The sequence below is a fragment of the Scyliorhinus torazame genome, chromosome 7 (assembly GCF_047496885.1).
Source record: "Scyliorhinus torazame isolate Kashiwa2021f chromosome 7, sScyTor2.1, whole genome shotgun sequence".
NCBI lineage: Eukaryota > Metazoa > Chordata > Chondrichthyes > Carcharhiniformes > Scyliorhinidae > Scyliorhinus > Scyliorhinus torazame.
The window spans coordinates 267333927-267349586 of record NC_092713.1 but is presented as its reverse complement, the minus strand read 5'-3'; the positions used below and the strand labels follow the sequence as shown (position 1 = coordinate 267349586).

Sequence of the window (15660 nt, the reverse complement as noted above, 5' to 3'; positions counted from 1 at the left end):
GCCACGCCCTGCCCCTGAAAGTGGAAATGTCGTATCACCACTGAAAAAACTGCCAAGAAAATCGCTCAGGCTGAAGCATCAACAGACGATGAGCCAAGGGCAGAGCACATATGTCGGAATGAGAAACCAAACTCCATTTTTTTCCTGCACAATGAGGCCAAGAATCAGTCTTGTTGCTCTCCCTGCTTTTGGGACCAACTGTCTTTATTAGGTACTGGTGGGGAAAAATAAACACAATGTTCAGCGTCATCTGACCAGACTTTACAATTATGCGTGATGGCCTGTGTTTTTGCGCCATAATTCAACATTTTATTCATGTTGTAGATTGTTGTCCTGCAGTAATTAAACATGTTGTAAGAACGCTTGTGTGTGATCCATGCTGTAAAACACGAATCACGTTGCTGCAAATATTGGGCTGGATTCTCCGATTTGGAGACCATGTCCTGACACCGGCGTGGGAACGGTGGCGTTCTACGACCGAAAAATCGGCACAAAATAGCCACCGATCCTCCGTCTGATGGGGGGGCTAGCAGGCACGCAGCATAGAGCACCCGGCACTAGCTGCCGATACGACCGGAGAATTGCCAGGTCAGTGGCCACGCGTGTGCATGACGGCGGGCTGCAGCTGCCGTGCCGTGCAACATGGTGCCGGGCCACGCGCGGACCCGGCCTGCCAAATAGTGACCCCCTTTGGCCAGACTCGCCACCCCTGGACCACCCCCCACCAGTGTCTCCAGCCCCTGCCAAAGTCCCCCCTGCCCGCAGATCGTCTCTCCCCGACTCAGTCCACAGCCGCCACGACAAGTTCCCGAAAACAAAATACCACCCGCGACCAACGGCATCGGGAATTCGGCCCATCGGGGGCGGAGCATTGGGGGGGTGGGGGGCTCAGGTAATGTCCTGAGTGCAGTGTGCTCCTAGAGTACGGCAGTTTGTAGGGAGTGGAGCATCGCAGAAGTGGTACCACCCCTGATTTCGTCGCAAACGGGGATTATCCGGCCAATCGCCAAACGCGATTTCGCCGTTGGAGACCGGAGAATCCCGCCCTCTAACTGTCACTATTTCAAACTGCAGTTAACATTTCAATCCAAGTGTTGGCTTGATTGTGCTTGCCTCATTTGTTTGGAATACTGCGACTGGAGTTTCTAATTATTAAACATTTAGACAATTTTGAGGTTAAAGCTGGAATTGTCTAAACCAGACTGATTGAAAAGTCACGACTGTCAAACCAACTGAAGATCAAGACTGTGAGAATCAAGAAGGTCAGTCTGCAATCAGGACTGGAGGTTGTTTTAAAAAAAATGGATATTCCCCAATGTGCATCTTGGGCGCGATACTCCACTCCCGCACCGGTTGGGAGAATCGCTTGGGCCGCCAAATTTTCCCGCGACGCCGGTCCGACGTGGCCAAGCAGTGAGAACGGCCCCGTCAAGTTCCGCGCTGCGCAGGCCGGAGAATCGCCCGAGACACCCAAAATGGCGATTCTCCAGCACCCCTGCTATTCTCAGGCCCGGATGGGCCGAAGTCCCGACGGCGTGACCCCAGTTCACGGCGTCACGGGTGACACCTGCTTTTTAAAGTCGTCAGCCAGTCGTGCTGGCTGATGCTGAGCAGGGAGGAGGTGAGCCGACTGTTCCGCAGCTCCTGGAGACCGGGTCGGCTTAACCGAGAAGGCTGCGGCCAAAGGGGGGGTGCGGGAGAGTGTGCAGGTGGGAGGGGGGGGGAGAGTGTGCAGGTGGGAGGGAGGGGGGGGGCGGGGAGAGTGTGCAGGTGGGAGGGAGGGGGGGGCGGGGAGAGTGTGCAGGTGGGAGGGGGGGGGGGAGAGTGTGCAGGTGGGAGGGAGGGGGGGGCGGGGAGAGTGTGCAGGTGGGAGGGGGGGATGAGGGAGAGTGTGCAGGTGGCAGGTGGGGGTGAGGGAGAGTGTGCAGGTGGGAAGGGGATGAGGAAGAGTGTGCAGGTGGGAAGGGGGATGAGGGAGAGTGTGCAGGTGGGAAGGGGGATGAGGGAGAGTGTGCAGGTGGGAGGTGGGGGTGAGGGAGAGTGTGCAGGTGGGAGATGGGGTGAGGGAGAGTGTGCAGGTGGGAGATGGGGTGAGGGAGAGTGTGCAGGTGGGAGGGGGGTGAGGGAGAGTGTGCAGGTGGGAGGTGGGGGTGAGGGAGAGTGTGCAGGTGGGAGATGGGGTGAGGGAGAGTGTGCAGGTGGGAGGGGGGTGAGGGAGAGTGTGCAGGTGGGAGGGAGGGGGGGGGCGGGGAGAGTGTGCAGGTGGGAGGGGGGGGGGAGAGTGTGCAGGTGGGAGGGAGGGGGGGGGGAGAGTGTGCAGGTGGGAGAGGGGGATGAGGGAGAGTGTGCAGGTGGGAGGTGGGGGTGAGGGAGAGTGTGCAGGTGGGAAGGGGGATGAGGGAGAGTGTGCAGGTGGGAGGGGGGGTGAGGGAGAGTGTGCAGGTGGGAGGGGGGGCGGGGAGAGTGTGCAGGTGGGAGGTGGGGGTGAGGGAGAGTGTGCAGGTGGGAGATGGGGTGAGGGAGAGTGTGCAGGTGGGGGGGGTGAGGGAGAGTGTGCAGGTGGGAGGGAGGGGGGGCGGGGAGAGTGTGCAGGTGGGAGGGGGGGTGAGGGAGAGTGTGCAGGTGGGAGGGAGGGGGGGCGGGGAGAGTGTGCAGGTGGGAGGGGGGGTGAGGGAGAGTGTGCAGGTGGGGGGGGGTGAGGGAGAGTGTGCAAGTGGGAGGGAGGGGGGGCGGGGAGAGTGTGCAGGTGGGAGGGGGGGTGAGGGAGAGTGTGCAGGTGGGAAGGGGGATGAGGGAGAATGTGCAGGTGGGAGGGGGGAATGAGGGAGAGTGTGCAGGTGGGAGGGGGGATGAGGGAGAGTGTGCAGGTGGGAAGGGGGATGAGGGAGAATGTGCAGGTGGGAGGGGGGAATGAGGGAGAGTGTGCAGGTGGGAGGGGGGATGACGGAGCGTGTGCAGGTGGGAGGGGGGGCGGGGAGAGTGTGCAGGTGGGAGGGGGGAATGAGGGAGAGTGTGCAGGTGGGAGGGGGGATGAGGGAGAGTGTGCAGGTGGGAGGGGGGGATGAGGGAGAGTGTGTAGGTGGGAGGGGGGGATGAGGGAAAGTATGCAGGTGGGAGCGGGGATGAGGGAGAGTGTGCAGATGAGAGGGGGGATGAGGGAGAGTGTGCAGGTGGGAGGGGGGATGAGGGAGTGTGTGCAGGTGGGAGGGGGGTGAGGGAGAGTGTGCAGGTGGGAGGGGGGATGAGGGAGAGTGTGCAGGTGGGGGGGGGATGAGGGAGAGTGTGCAGGTGGGAGGGGGGATGAGGGAGAGTGTGCAGGTGGGAGGGGGGATGAGGGAGAGTGTGCAGGTGGGAGGGGGGATGACGGAGCGTGTGCAGGTGGGAGGGGGGATGAGGGAGAGTGTGCAGGTGGGGGGGGGATGAGGGAGGGTGTGCAGGTGGGAGGGGGGATGAGGGAGAGTGTTCAGGTGGGAGGGGGGATGACGGAGAGTGCAGGTGGGAGGGGGATGAGGGAGAGTGTGCAGGTGGGAGGGGGTGAGGGAGAGTGTGCAGGTGGGAGGGGGGATGAGGGAGAGTGTGCAGGTGGGAGGGGGGATGAGGGAGAGTGTGCAGGTGGGGGGGGATGAGGGAGCGGCTTGCAGGTGGGAGGGGGGATGAGGGAGCGGCGTGCAGGTGGGAGGGGGGATGAGGGAGAGTGTGGATGGTATTGTCCATCCGCGGATGCCACATGTCAGCCGCCCTGATATGGAAGGACGGTGACGAGGACACGGCCGCAGGTTGCGTGTGACTGATGTGAGCAGTACGGTGTGAACTGATCGTTGGGCGCAGACAGTGACCAGGTGTTAGGCTGTCTGCGTGTCTGCAGCGCGACCAGGCAACCGGGACACACAGGGTTCCCATGCAACCCGGCTGGCGAGGTGTGTAAGAACATTGGTGTAACATGTCGTTTCTCTGCCCCCCACCACCCTCCTGCAGGTCACCATGTATGCCAACCAGACAGCGATTTTTACTGCCGTGGTTGGAGCCGCAGCTCTGGAGTTTTCCATCCGGCAGCGGAGAGTCAGACGGCCCACAGTGGCTACAGATGCAGAAGTTGCCGGTGCAGCAGAGGGGATGGTCGCGGAGTGGCCCGTCATCGACACGCAGGCCACGCGCAGCGGGGAGAAAGCACAGAGCGAGGGGAAAGCACCGAGCGGGGAGAAAGCACCGAACGGGGAGAAAGCACCGAGCAGGGAGAAAGCACCGAGCGAGGGGAAAGCACCGAGCGGGGAGAAAGCACCGAGCGAGGGGAAAGCACCGAGCGAGGGGAAAGCACCGAGCGAGGAGAAAGTACCGAGAGGGGAGAAAGCACCGAGCGGGGAGAAAGCACCGAGCGGGGAGAAAGCACCGAGCGGGGAGAAAGCACCGAGCGAGGGGAAAGCACCGAGCGAGGGGAAAGCACCGAGCGGGGAGAAAGCACCGAGCGAGGAGAAAGCACCGAGCGGGGAGAAAGCACCGAGCGGGGAGAAAGCACCGAGCGAGGGGAAAGCACCGAGCGAGGGGAAAGCACCGAGCGGGGAGAAAGCACCGAGCGAGGAGAAAGCACCGAGCGGGGAGAAAGCACCGAACGGGGAGAAAGCACCGAGCGAGGAGAAAGCACCGAGCGAGGGGAAAGCACCGAGCGAGGAGAAAGCACCAAGCGGGGAGAAAGCACCGAGCGGGGAGAAAGCACCGAGCGGGGAGAAAGCACCGAGAGGGGAGAAAGCACCGAGCGAGGGGAAAGCACCGAGCGAGGGGAAAGCACCGAGCGAGGAGAAAGCACCGAGCGAGGAGAAAGCACCGAGCGGGGAGAAAGCACCAAGCGGGGAGAAAGCACCGAGAGGGGAGAAAGCACCCAGCGAGGGGAAAGCACCGAGCGAGGGGAAAGCACCGAGCGAGGAGAAAGCACCGAGCGGGGAGAAAGCACCGAGCGAGGAGAAAGCACCAAGCGGGGAGAAAGCACCGAGAGGGGAGAAAGCACCCAGCGAGGGGAAAGCACCGAGCGAGGGGAAAGCACCGAGCGAGGAGAAAGCACCGAGCGAGGAGAAAGCACCGAGCGAGGAGAAAGCACCGAGAGGGGGGAAAGCACCGAGCGGGGAGAAAGCACCCAGCGAGGGGAAAGCACCGAGCGAGGAGAAAGCACCAAGCGGGGAGAAAGCACCGAGCGGGGAGAAAGCACCGAGAGGGGAGAAAGCACCGAGCGAGGGGAAAGCACCGAGCGGGGAGAAAGCACCGAGCGAGGGGAAAGCACCGAGCGGGGAGAAAGCACCGAGAGGGGGGAAAGCACCGAGCGGGGAGAAAGCACCGAGCGGGGAGTAAGCACCGAGCGGGGAGAAAGCACCGAGAGGGGAGAAAGCACCGAGCGAGGGGAAAGCACCGAGCGAGGGGAAAGCACCGAGCGGGGAGAAAGCACCGAGCGGGGAGAAAGCACCGAGCGAGGGGAAAGCACCGAGCGAGGAGAAAGCACCGAGCGGGGAGAAAGCACCCAGCGAGGGGAAAGCACCGAGCGAGGGGAAAGCACCGAGCGAGGAGAAAGCACCGCGTGAGGAGAAAGCACCGAGCGAGGAGAAAGCACCGAGAGGGGGGAAAGCACCCAGCGAGGGGAAAGCACCGAGCGGGGAGAAAGCACCTAGCGAGGAGAAAGCACCGAGCGGGGAGAAAGCACCGAGAGGGGGGAAAGCACCGAGCGGGGAGAAAGCACCAAGCGGGGAGAAAGCACCCAGCGAGGGGAAAGCACCGAGCGAGGAGAAAGCACCGAGCGGGGAGAAAGCACCGAGCGGGGAGAAAGCACCGAGCGGGGGAAAGCACCGAGAGAGGGGAAAGCACCGAGCGAGGGGAAAGCACCGAGCGAGGAGAAAGCACCGAGCGAGGAGAAAGCCCCGAGAGAGGGGAAAGCACCGAGCGAGGGGAAAGCACCGAGCGAGGAGAAAGCACCGAGCGAGGAGAAAGCACCGAGCGGGGTGAAAGCACCGAGCGAGGAGAAAGCACCGAGCGAGGAGAAAGCACCGAGCGAGGGGAAAGCCCCGAGCGAGGGGAAAGCACCGAGCGGGGAGAAAGCACCGAGCGAGGGGAAAGCACCGAGAGAGGGGAAAGCACCGAGCGAGGGGAAAGCACCGAGCGAGGAGAAAGCACCGAGCGAGGAGAAAGCACCGAGCGGGGTGAAAGCACCGAGCGAGGAGAAAGCACCGAGCGAGGAGAAAGCACCGAGCGAGGGGAAAGCCCCGAGCGAGGGGAAAGCACCGAGCGGGGAGAAAGCACCGAGCGAGGTGAAAGCACCGAGCGAGGAGAAAGCACCGAGAGAGGGGAAAGCACCGAGCGAGGGGAAAGCACCGAGCGAGGAGAAAGCACCGAGCGAGGAGAAAGCCCCGAGCGAGGGGAAAGCACCGAGCGGGGAGAAAGCACCGAGCGAGGGGAAAGCACCGAGAGAGGGGAAAGCACCGAGCGAGGGGAAAGCACCGAGCGAGGAGAAAGCACCGAGCGAGGAGAAAGCACCGAGCGGGGAGAAAGCACCGAGCGGGGAGAAAGCACCGAGCGGGGTGAAAGCACCGAGCGAGGGGAAAGCACCGAGCGGGGTGAAAGCACCGAGCGAGGAGAAAGCACCGAGCGAGGAGAAAGCACCGAGCGAGGGGAAAGCACCGAGCGGGGAGAAAGCACCGAGCGGGGAGAAAGCACCGAGCGAGGAGAAAGCACCGAGCGAGGGGAAAGCACCGAGCGAGGGGAAAGCACCGAGCGAGGGGAAAGCACCGAGCGGGGAGAAAGCACCGAGCGAGGAGAAAGCACCGAGCGAGGAGAAAGCACCGAGCGAGGAGAAAGCACCGAGCGAGGGGAAAGCACCGAGCGGGGAGAAAGCACCGAGCGGGGAGAAAGCACCGAGCGAGGGGAAAGCATCGAGCGAGGGGAAAGCACCGAGCAAGGAGAAAGCACCGAGCGAGGGGAAAGCACCGAGAGGGGAGAAAGCACCGAGCGAGGGGAAAGCACCGAGCGAGGGGAAAGCACCGAGCGAGGGGAAAGCACCGAGCGAGGAGAAAGCACCGAGCGAGGAGAAAGCACCGAGCGGGGAGAAAGCACCGAGCGAGGGGAAAGCACCGAGCGAGGAGAAAGCACCGAGCGGGGAGAAAGCACCGAGCGGGGAGAAAGCACCGAGCGAGGGGAAAGCACCGAGCGAGGGGAAAGCACCGAGCGGGGAGAAAGCACCGAGCGAGGGGAAAGCACCGAGCGAGGGGAAAGCACCGAGCGAGGATAAAGCACCGAGCGAGGAGAAAGCACCGAGCGAGGAGAAAGCACCGAGCGGGGAGAAAGCACCGAGAGGGGAGAAAGCACCGAGCGAGGGGAAAGCACCGAGCGAGGGGAAAGCACCGAGCGAGGGGAAAGCACCGAGCGAGGGGAAAGCACCGAGCGAGGAGAAAGCACCGAGCGAGGAGAAAGCACCGAGCGAGGGGAAAGCACCGAGCGAGGGGAAAGCACCGAGCGGGGAGAAAGCACCGAGAGGGGAGAATGCACCGAGCGAGGGGAAAGCACCGAGCAGGGAGAAAGCACCGAGCGGGGAGAAAGCACCGAGCGAGGAGAAAGCACCGAGCGAAGGGAAAGCACCGAGCGAGGAGAAAGCACCGAGCGGGGAGAAAGCACCGAGCGAGGGGAAAGCACCGAGCGAGGGGAAAGCACCGAGCGGGGAGAAAGCACCGAGCGAGGGGAAAGCACCGAGCGAGGGGAAAGCACCGAGCGAGGATAAAGCACCGAGCGAGGAGAAAGCACCGAGCGAGGAGAAAGCACCGAGCGGGGAGAAAGCACCGAGAGGGGAGAAAGCACCGAGCGAGGGGAAAGCACCGAGCGAGGGGAAAGCACCGAGCGAGGGGAAAGCACCGAGCGAGGGGAAAGCACCGAGCGAGGAGAAAGCACCGAGCGAGGAGAAAGCACCGAGCGAGGGGAAAGCACCGAGCGAGGGGAAAGCACCGAGCGGGGAGAAAGCACCGAGAGGGGAGAATGCACCGAGCGAGGGGAAAGCACCGAGCAGGGAGAAAGCACCGAGCGGGGAGAAAGCACCGAGCGAGGAGAAAGCACCGAGCGAAGGGAAAGCACCGAGCGAGGAGAAAGCACCGAGCGGGGAGAAAGCACCGAGCGAGGGGAAAGCACCGAGCGAGGGGAAAGCACCGAGCGAGGAGAAAGCACCGAGCGGGGAGAAAGCACCGAGCGAGGGGAAAGCACCGAGCGAGGAGAAAGCACCGAGCGAGGGGAAAGCACCGAGCGAGGGGAAAGCACCGAGCGAGGAGAAAGCACCGAGCGAGGAGAAAGCACCGAGCGGGGAGAAAGCACCGAGCGAGGGGAAAGCACCGAGCGAGGGGAAAGCACCGAGCGAGGAGAAAGCACCGAGCGGGGAGAAAGCACCGAGCGAGGGGAAAGCACCGAGCGAGGAGAAAGCACCGAGCGAGGGGAAAGCACCGAGCGAGGAGAAAGCACCGAGCGAGGGGAAAGCACCGAGCGAGGGGAAAGCACCGAGCGGGGAGAAAGCACCGAGCGAGGAGAAAGCACCGAGAGGGGAGAAAGCACTAAAATTGGTGGAGTAGCAGATGGTGAAGGGGACTGTCAGAGAATACAGCAGCAAATATATAGATTGGAGAGTTGGGCGGAGAAATGGCAGATGGAGTTCAATCCGAGCAAATGCGAGGTGATGCATTTTGGAAGACCCAATTCAAGAGCGAACTATACTGTAAATGAAAAAGCTCTGGGAAAAATTGATGTACAGAGATCTGGGTGTTCAGGTCCATTGTACCCTGAAGGTGGTTGCGCAGGTCGATCGAATGGTCAAGGAGGCATACGGCATGCTTTCCTTCATTGGAAGGGGTATTGAGTACAAGAGTTGGCAGGTCATGTTACAGTTGTGTAAGATTTTGGTTCGGCCACGTTTGGAATACTGCGTACAGTTACCACATGACCAAAAGGATGTGGATGCTTTGGAGAAGGTGCAGAGGAGGTTCACTAGGATGTTGCCTGGTATGGAGGGCGTTAGCTATGAAGAGAGGTTGAGTAGATTAGGGTTATTTTCATTAGAAAGACGGAGGTTGAGGGGGGACCTCATTGAGGTCTACAAAATCATGTGAGGTATAGACAGGGTGGATAGCAAGAAGCTTTTTCCAGACTGGGGGACTCAATTAGTAGGGGTCATGAGTTCAAGGTGAGAGGGGAAAAGTTTAAGGGAGATATGCGTGGAAAGTTCTTTACGCAGAGGGTGGTGGGTGCCTGGAACGCATTGCCGGCGGAGATGGTAGAGGCGGGCACGATAGCACCATTTAAGATGTATCTAGACAGAAACATGATTGGGCAGGGAGCAGAGGGATACAGATCCTTAGAAAATAGGCGACAGTTTTAGATAGGGGATCTGGATTGGCGCAGGCTTGGAGGGCCGAAGGGCCTGTTCTTGTGCTGTAATTTTTCTTTGTTCTTTGGCGGAAAAGCACCGAGTGGGGGGAAAGCACCGAGCGGGGGAAGGCAGCAAGCACCGAGTGGGGAAAGCACTGAGCACCGCGTCGGGAAAGCACCGGGCGGGGGAAAGCACCGAGCGGGGGAAAGCACCGAGCGGGGAGAAAGCACCGAGCGGGGGAAAGCACCGAGCAGGGGGAAAGCACCGAGCGGGGAGAAAGCACCGATCGGGGGAAAGCAACGAGCGGGGGGAAAGCACCGAGCGAGGGGAAAGGACCGAGTGGAGGGAAAGCACCGAGCGGGGGGAAAGCACCGAGCGAGGGGAAAGTACCGAGCGGGGGGAAAGCACCGAGCGAGGAGAAAGCACCGAGCGGGGAGAAAGCACCGAGCGGGGGAAAGCAACGAGCGAGGGGAAAGCACCGAGCGGGGGAAAGCACCGAGTGGAGGGAAAGCACCGAGCAGGGGGAAAGCACCGAGCACGGGAAAGCACCGAGCGGGGGAAAGCACTGAGCGAGGAGAAAGCACCGAGCGAGGTGAAAGCACCGAGCGGGGTGAAAGCACCGAGCGGGGGAAAGCACCGAGCGGGGGAAAGCACCGAGCGGGGTGAAAGCACCGAGCGAGGGGAAAGCACCGAGCGGGGAGAAAGCACCGAGCGAGGAGAAAGCACCGAGAAGGGAAAAAGCACCGAGCGAGGAGAAAGCACCGAGAAGGGAGAAAGCACCGAGAGGGGAGAAAGCACCGAGAGGGGAGAATGCACCGAGCGAGGGGAAAGCACCGAGCAGGGAGAAAGCACCGAGCGGGGAGAAAGCACCGAGCGAGGAGAAAGCACCGAGCGAAGGGAAAGCACCGAGCGAGGAGAAAGCACCGAGCGGGGAGAAAGCACCGAGCGAGGGGAAAGCACCGAGCGAGGGGAAAGCACCGAGCGAGGAGAAAGCACCGAGCGGGGAGAAAGCACCGAGCGAGGGGAAAGCACCGAGCGAGGAGAAAGCACCGAGCGAGGGGAAAGCACCGAGCGAGGGGAAAGCACCGAGCGAGGAGAAAGCACCGAGCGAGGAGAAAGCACCGAGCGGGGAGAAAGCACCGAGCGAGGGGAAAGCACCGAGCGAGGGGAAAGCACCGAGCGAGGAGAAAGCACCGAGCGGGGAGAAAGCACCGAGCGAGGGGAAAGCACCGAGCGAGGAGAAAGCACCGAGCGAGGGGAAAGCACCGAGCGAGGAGAAAGCACCGAGCGAGGGGAAAGCACCGAGCGAGGGGAAAGCACCGAGCGAGGAGAAAGCACCGAGCGAGGGGAAAGCACCGAGCGAGGGGAAAGCACCGAGCGGGGAGAAAGCACCGAGCGAGGAGAAAGCACCGAGAGGGGAGAAAGCACTAAAATTGGTGGAGTAGCAGATGGTGAAGGGGACTGTCAGAGAATAGAGCAGCAAATATATAGATTGGAGAGTTGGGCGGAGAAATGGCAGATGGAGTTCAATCCGAGCAAATGCGAGGTGATGCATTTTGGAAGACCCAATTCAAAAGCGAACTATACTGTAAATGAAAAAGCTCTGGGAAAAATTGATGTACAGAGATCTGGGTGTTCAGGTCCATTGTACCCTGAAGGTGGTTGCGCAGGTCGATCGAATGGTCAAGGAGGCATACGGCATGCTTTCCTTCATTGGAAGGGGTATTGAGTACAAGAGTTGGCAGGTCATGTTACAGTTGTATAAGATTTTGGTTCGGCCACGTTTGGAATACTGCGTACAGTTACCACATGACCAAAAGGATGTGGATGCTTTGGAGAAGGTGCAGAGGAGGTTCACTAGGATGTTGCCTAGTATGGAGGGCGTTAGCTATGAAGAGAGGTTGAGTAGATTAGGGTTATTTTCATTAGAAAGACGGAGGTTGAGGGGGGACCTCATTGAGGTCTACAAAATCATGTGAGGTATAGACAGGGTGGATAGCAAGAAGCTTTTTCCAGACTGGGGGACTCAATTAGTAGGGGTCATGAGTTCAAGGTGAGAGGGGAAAAGTTTAAGGGAGATATGCGTGGAAAGTTCGTTACGCAGAGGGTGGTGGGTGCCTGGAACGCATTGCCGGCGGAGATGGTAGAGGCGGGCACGATAGCACCATTTAAGATGTATCTAGACAGAAACATGATTGGGCAGGGAGCAGAGGGATACAGATCCTTAGAAAATAGGCGACAGTTTTAGATAGGGGATCTGGATTGGCGCAGGCTTGGAGGGCCGAAGGGCCTGTTCTTGTGCTGTAATTTTTCTTTGTTCTTTGGCGGAAAAGCACCGAGTGGGGGGAAAGCACCGAGCGGGGGAAGGCAGCAAGCACCGAGTGGGGAAAGCACTGAGCACCGCGTCGGGAAAGCACCGGGCGGGGGAAAGCACCGAGCGGGGGAAAGCACCGAGCGGGGAGAAAGCACCGAGCGGGGGAAAGCACCGAGCAGGGGGAAAGCACCGAGCGGGGAGAAAGCACCGATCGGGGGAAAGCAACGAGCGGGGGGAAAGCACCGAGCGAGGGGAAAGGACCGAGTGGAGGGAAAGCACCGAGCGGGGGGAAAGCACCGAGCGAGGGGAAAGTACCGAGCGGGGGGAAAGCACCGAGCGAGGAGAAAGCACCGAGCGGGGAGAAAGCACCGAGCGGGGGAAAGCAACGAGCGAGGGGAAAGCACCGAGCGGGGGAAAGCACCGAGTGGAGGGAAAGCACCGAGCAGGGGGAAAGCACCGAGCACGGGAAAGCACCGAGCGGGGGAAAGCACTGAGCGAGGAGAAAGCACCGAGCGAGGTGAAAGCACCGAGCGGGGTGAAAGCACCGAGCGGGGGAAAGCACCGAGCGGGGGAAAGCACCGAGCGGGGTGAAAGCACCGAGCGAGGGGAAAGCACCGAGCGGGGAGAAAGCACCGAGCGAGGAGAAAGCACCGAGAAGGGAAAAAGCACCGAGCGAGGAGAAAGCACCGAGAAGGGAGAAAGCACCGAGAGGGGAGAAAGCACCGAGAGGGGAGAAAGCACCGAGCGGGGAGAAAGCACCGAGAGGGGAGAAAGCACCGAGAGGGGAGAAAGCACCGAGCGAGGAGAAAGCACCGAGAGGGGAGAAAGCACCGAGAGGGGAGAAAGCACCGAGAGGGGAGAAAGCACCGAGCGAGGAGAAAGCACCGAGCGGGGAGAAAGCACCGAGCGCGGGGAAAGCACCGAGCGGGGAGAAAGCACCGAGCGAGGGGAAAGCACCGAGCGAGGAGAAAGCACCGAGCGGGGAGAAAGCACCGAGCGGGGAGAAAGCACCGAGCGGGGAGAAAGCACCGAGAGGGGAGAAAGCACCGAGCGAGGAGAAAGCACCGAGCGGGGAGAAAGCACCGAGAGGGGAGAAAGCACCGAGCGAGGAGAAAGCACCGAGCGAGGAGAAAGCACCGAGCGGGGAGAAAGCACCGAGCGGGGAGAAAGCACCGAGAGGGGAGAAAGCACCGAGAGGGGAGAAAGCACCGAGCGAGGGGAAAGCACCGAGCGAGGAGAAAGCACCGAGCGGGGAGAAAGTACCGAGAGGGGAGAAAGCACCGAGAGGGGAGAAAGCACCGAGAGGGGGAAAGTACCGAGAGGGGAGAAAGCACCGAGAGGGGAGAAAGCACCGAGAGGGGAGAAAGCACCGAGTGGGGGGAAAGCACCGAGCGAGGAGAAAGCACCGAGCGAGGGGAAAGCACCGAGCGAGGAGAAAGTACCGAGAGGGGAGAAAGCACCGAGAGGGGAAAAAGCACCGAGCGGGGAGAAAGTACCGAGAGGGGAGAAAGCACCGAGAGGGGAGAAAGCACCGAGAGGGGAGAAAGCACCGAGCGAGGGGAAAGCACCGAGCGAGGGGAAAGCACCGAGCGAGGAGAAAGCACCGAGCGGGGAGAAAGCACCGAGCGGGGAGAAAGCACCGAGAGGGGAGAAAGCACCGAGCGAGGGGAAAGCACCGAGCGAGGAGAAAGCACCGAGCGGGGAGAAAGCACCGAGCGGGGAGAAAGCACCGAGAGGGGAGAAAGCACCGAGCGAGGAGAAAGCACCGAGCGGGGAGAAAGCACCGAGCGAGGGGAAAGCACCGAGCGAGGAGAAAGCACCGAGCGGGGAGAAAGTACCGAGAGGGGAGAAAGCACCGAGAGGGGAGAAAGCACCGAGCGGGGAGAAAGCACCGAGCGGGGAGAAAGCACCGAGCGCGGGGAAAGCACCGAGCGGGGAGAAAGCACCGAGCGAGGGGAAAGCACCGAGCGAGGAGAAAGCACCGAGCGGGGAGAAAGCACCGAGCGGGGAGAAAGCACCGAGCGGGGAGAAAGCACCGAGAGGGGAGAAAGCACCGAGCGAGGAGAAAGCACCGAGCGGGGAGAAAGCACCGAGCGGGGAGAAAGCACCGAGAGGGGAGAAAGCACCGAGCGAGGGGAAAGCACCGAGCGAGGAGAAAGCACCGAGAGGGGAGAAAGTACCGAGAGGGGAGAAAGCACCGAGAGGGGAGAAAGCACCGAGAGGGGAGAAAGCACCGAGAGGGGGGAAAGCACCGAGCGAGGAGAAAGCACCGAGCGAGGGGAAAGCACCGAGCGAGGAGAAAGTACCGAGAGGGGAGAAAGCACCGAGAGGGGAAAAAGCACCGAGCGAGGAGAAAGTACCGAGAGGGGAGAAAGCACCGAGCGGGGAGAAAGTACCGAGAGGGGAGAAAGCACCGAGAGGGGAGAAAGCACAGAGCGGGGAGAAAGTACCGAGAGGGGAGAAAGCACCGAGAGGGGAGAAAGCACCGAGAGGGGAGAAAGCACCGAGCGAGGAGAAAGCACCGAGCTAGGGGAAAGCACCGAGCGAGGGGAAAGCACCGAGCGAGGGGAAAGCACCGAGCGAGGAGAAAGCACCGAGCGGGGAGAAAGCACCGAGCGAGGAGAAAGCACCGAGAGGGGAGAAAGCACCGAGAGGGGAGAAAGCACCGAGAGGGGAGAAAGCACCGAGCGAGGAGAAAGCACCGAGCGAGGGGAAAGCACCGAGCGGGGAGAAAGCACCGAGAGGGGAGAAAGCACCGAGCGAGGGGAAAGCACCGAGAGGGGAGAAAGCACCGAGCGAGGAGAAAGCACCGAGAGGGGAGAAAGCACCGAGAGGGGAGAAAGCACCGAGAGGGGAGAAAGCACCGAGCGAGGAGAAAGCACCGAGCGAGGGGAAAGCACCGAGCGAGGAGAAAGCACCGAGAGGGGAGAAAGCACCGAGCGAGGGGAAAGCACCGAGCGAGGAGAAAGCACCGAGAGGGGAGAAAGCACCGAGAGGGGAGAAAGCACCGAGCGAGGGGAAAGCACCGAGCGGGGAGAAAGCACCGAGCGAGGAGAAAGCACCGAGCGAGGAGAAAGCACCGAGCGAGGGGAAAGCACCGAGCGAGGAGAAAGTACCGAGAGGGGAGAAAGCACCGAGAGTGGAGAAAGCACCGAGCGAGGAGAAAGTACCGAGAGGGGAGAAAGCACCGAGAGGGGAGAAAGCACCGAGCGGGGAGAAAGTACCGAGAGGGGAGAAAGCACCGAGAGGGGAGAAAGCACCGAGCGAGGGGAAAGCACCGAGCGAGGAGAAAGCACCGAGAGGGGAGAAAGCACCGAGAGGGGAGAAAGCACCGAGAGGAGAGAAAGCACCGAGAGGGGAGAAAGCACCGAGCGAGGGGAAAGCACCGAGCGAGGAGAAAGCACCGAGCGGGGAGAAAGCACCGAGCGAGGAGAAAGCACCGAGCGGGGAGAAAGCACCGAGCGAGGAGAAAGCACCGAGCGAGGAGAAAGCACCGAGCGAGGAGAAAGCACCGAGCGAGGGGAAAGCACCGAGCGGGGAGAAAGCACCGAGAGGGGAGAAAGCACCGAGCGGAAGAAAGCACCGAGCGAGGAGAAAGCACCGAGCGAGGGGAAAGCACTGAGCGGGGAGAAAGCACCGAGCGAGGGGAAAGCACCGAGCGAGGAGAAAGTACCGAGAGGGGAGAAAGCACCGAGAGGGGAGAAAGCACCGAGCGGGGAGAAAGTACCGAGAGGGGAGAAAGCACCGAGAGGGGAGAAAGCACCGAGAGGGGAGAAAGCACCGAGCGAGGGGAAAGCACCGAGCGAGGGGAAAGCACCGAGCGAGATGAAAGCACCGAGCGGGGAGAAAGCACCGAGCGAGGGGAAAGCACCGAGCGGGGACAAAGCACCGAGAGGGGAGAAAGCACCGAGCGAGGGGAAAGCACCGAGCGGGGAGAAAGCACCGAGCGGGGAGAAAGCACCGAGCGGGGAGA

The 15660-nt window shown here is 61.4% G+C and overlaps 1 protein-coding gene across 2 annotated transcripts in view; it reads right to left on the bottom strand.

Annotated features, from left to right (window-relative positions):
* LOC140427021 (cyclin-dependent kinase-like 3) overlaps positions 1-15660 on the bottom strand; it is a 325265-nt gene that overhangs the window by 233451 nt on the left and 76154 nt on the right. The gene's annotated exons all lie outside the window — the stretch shown is intronic.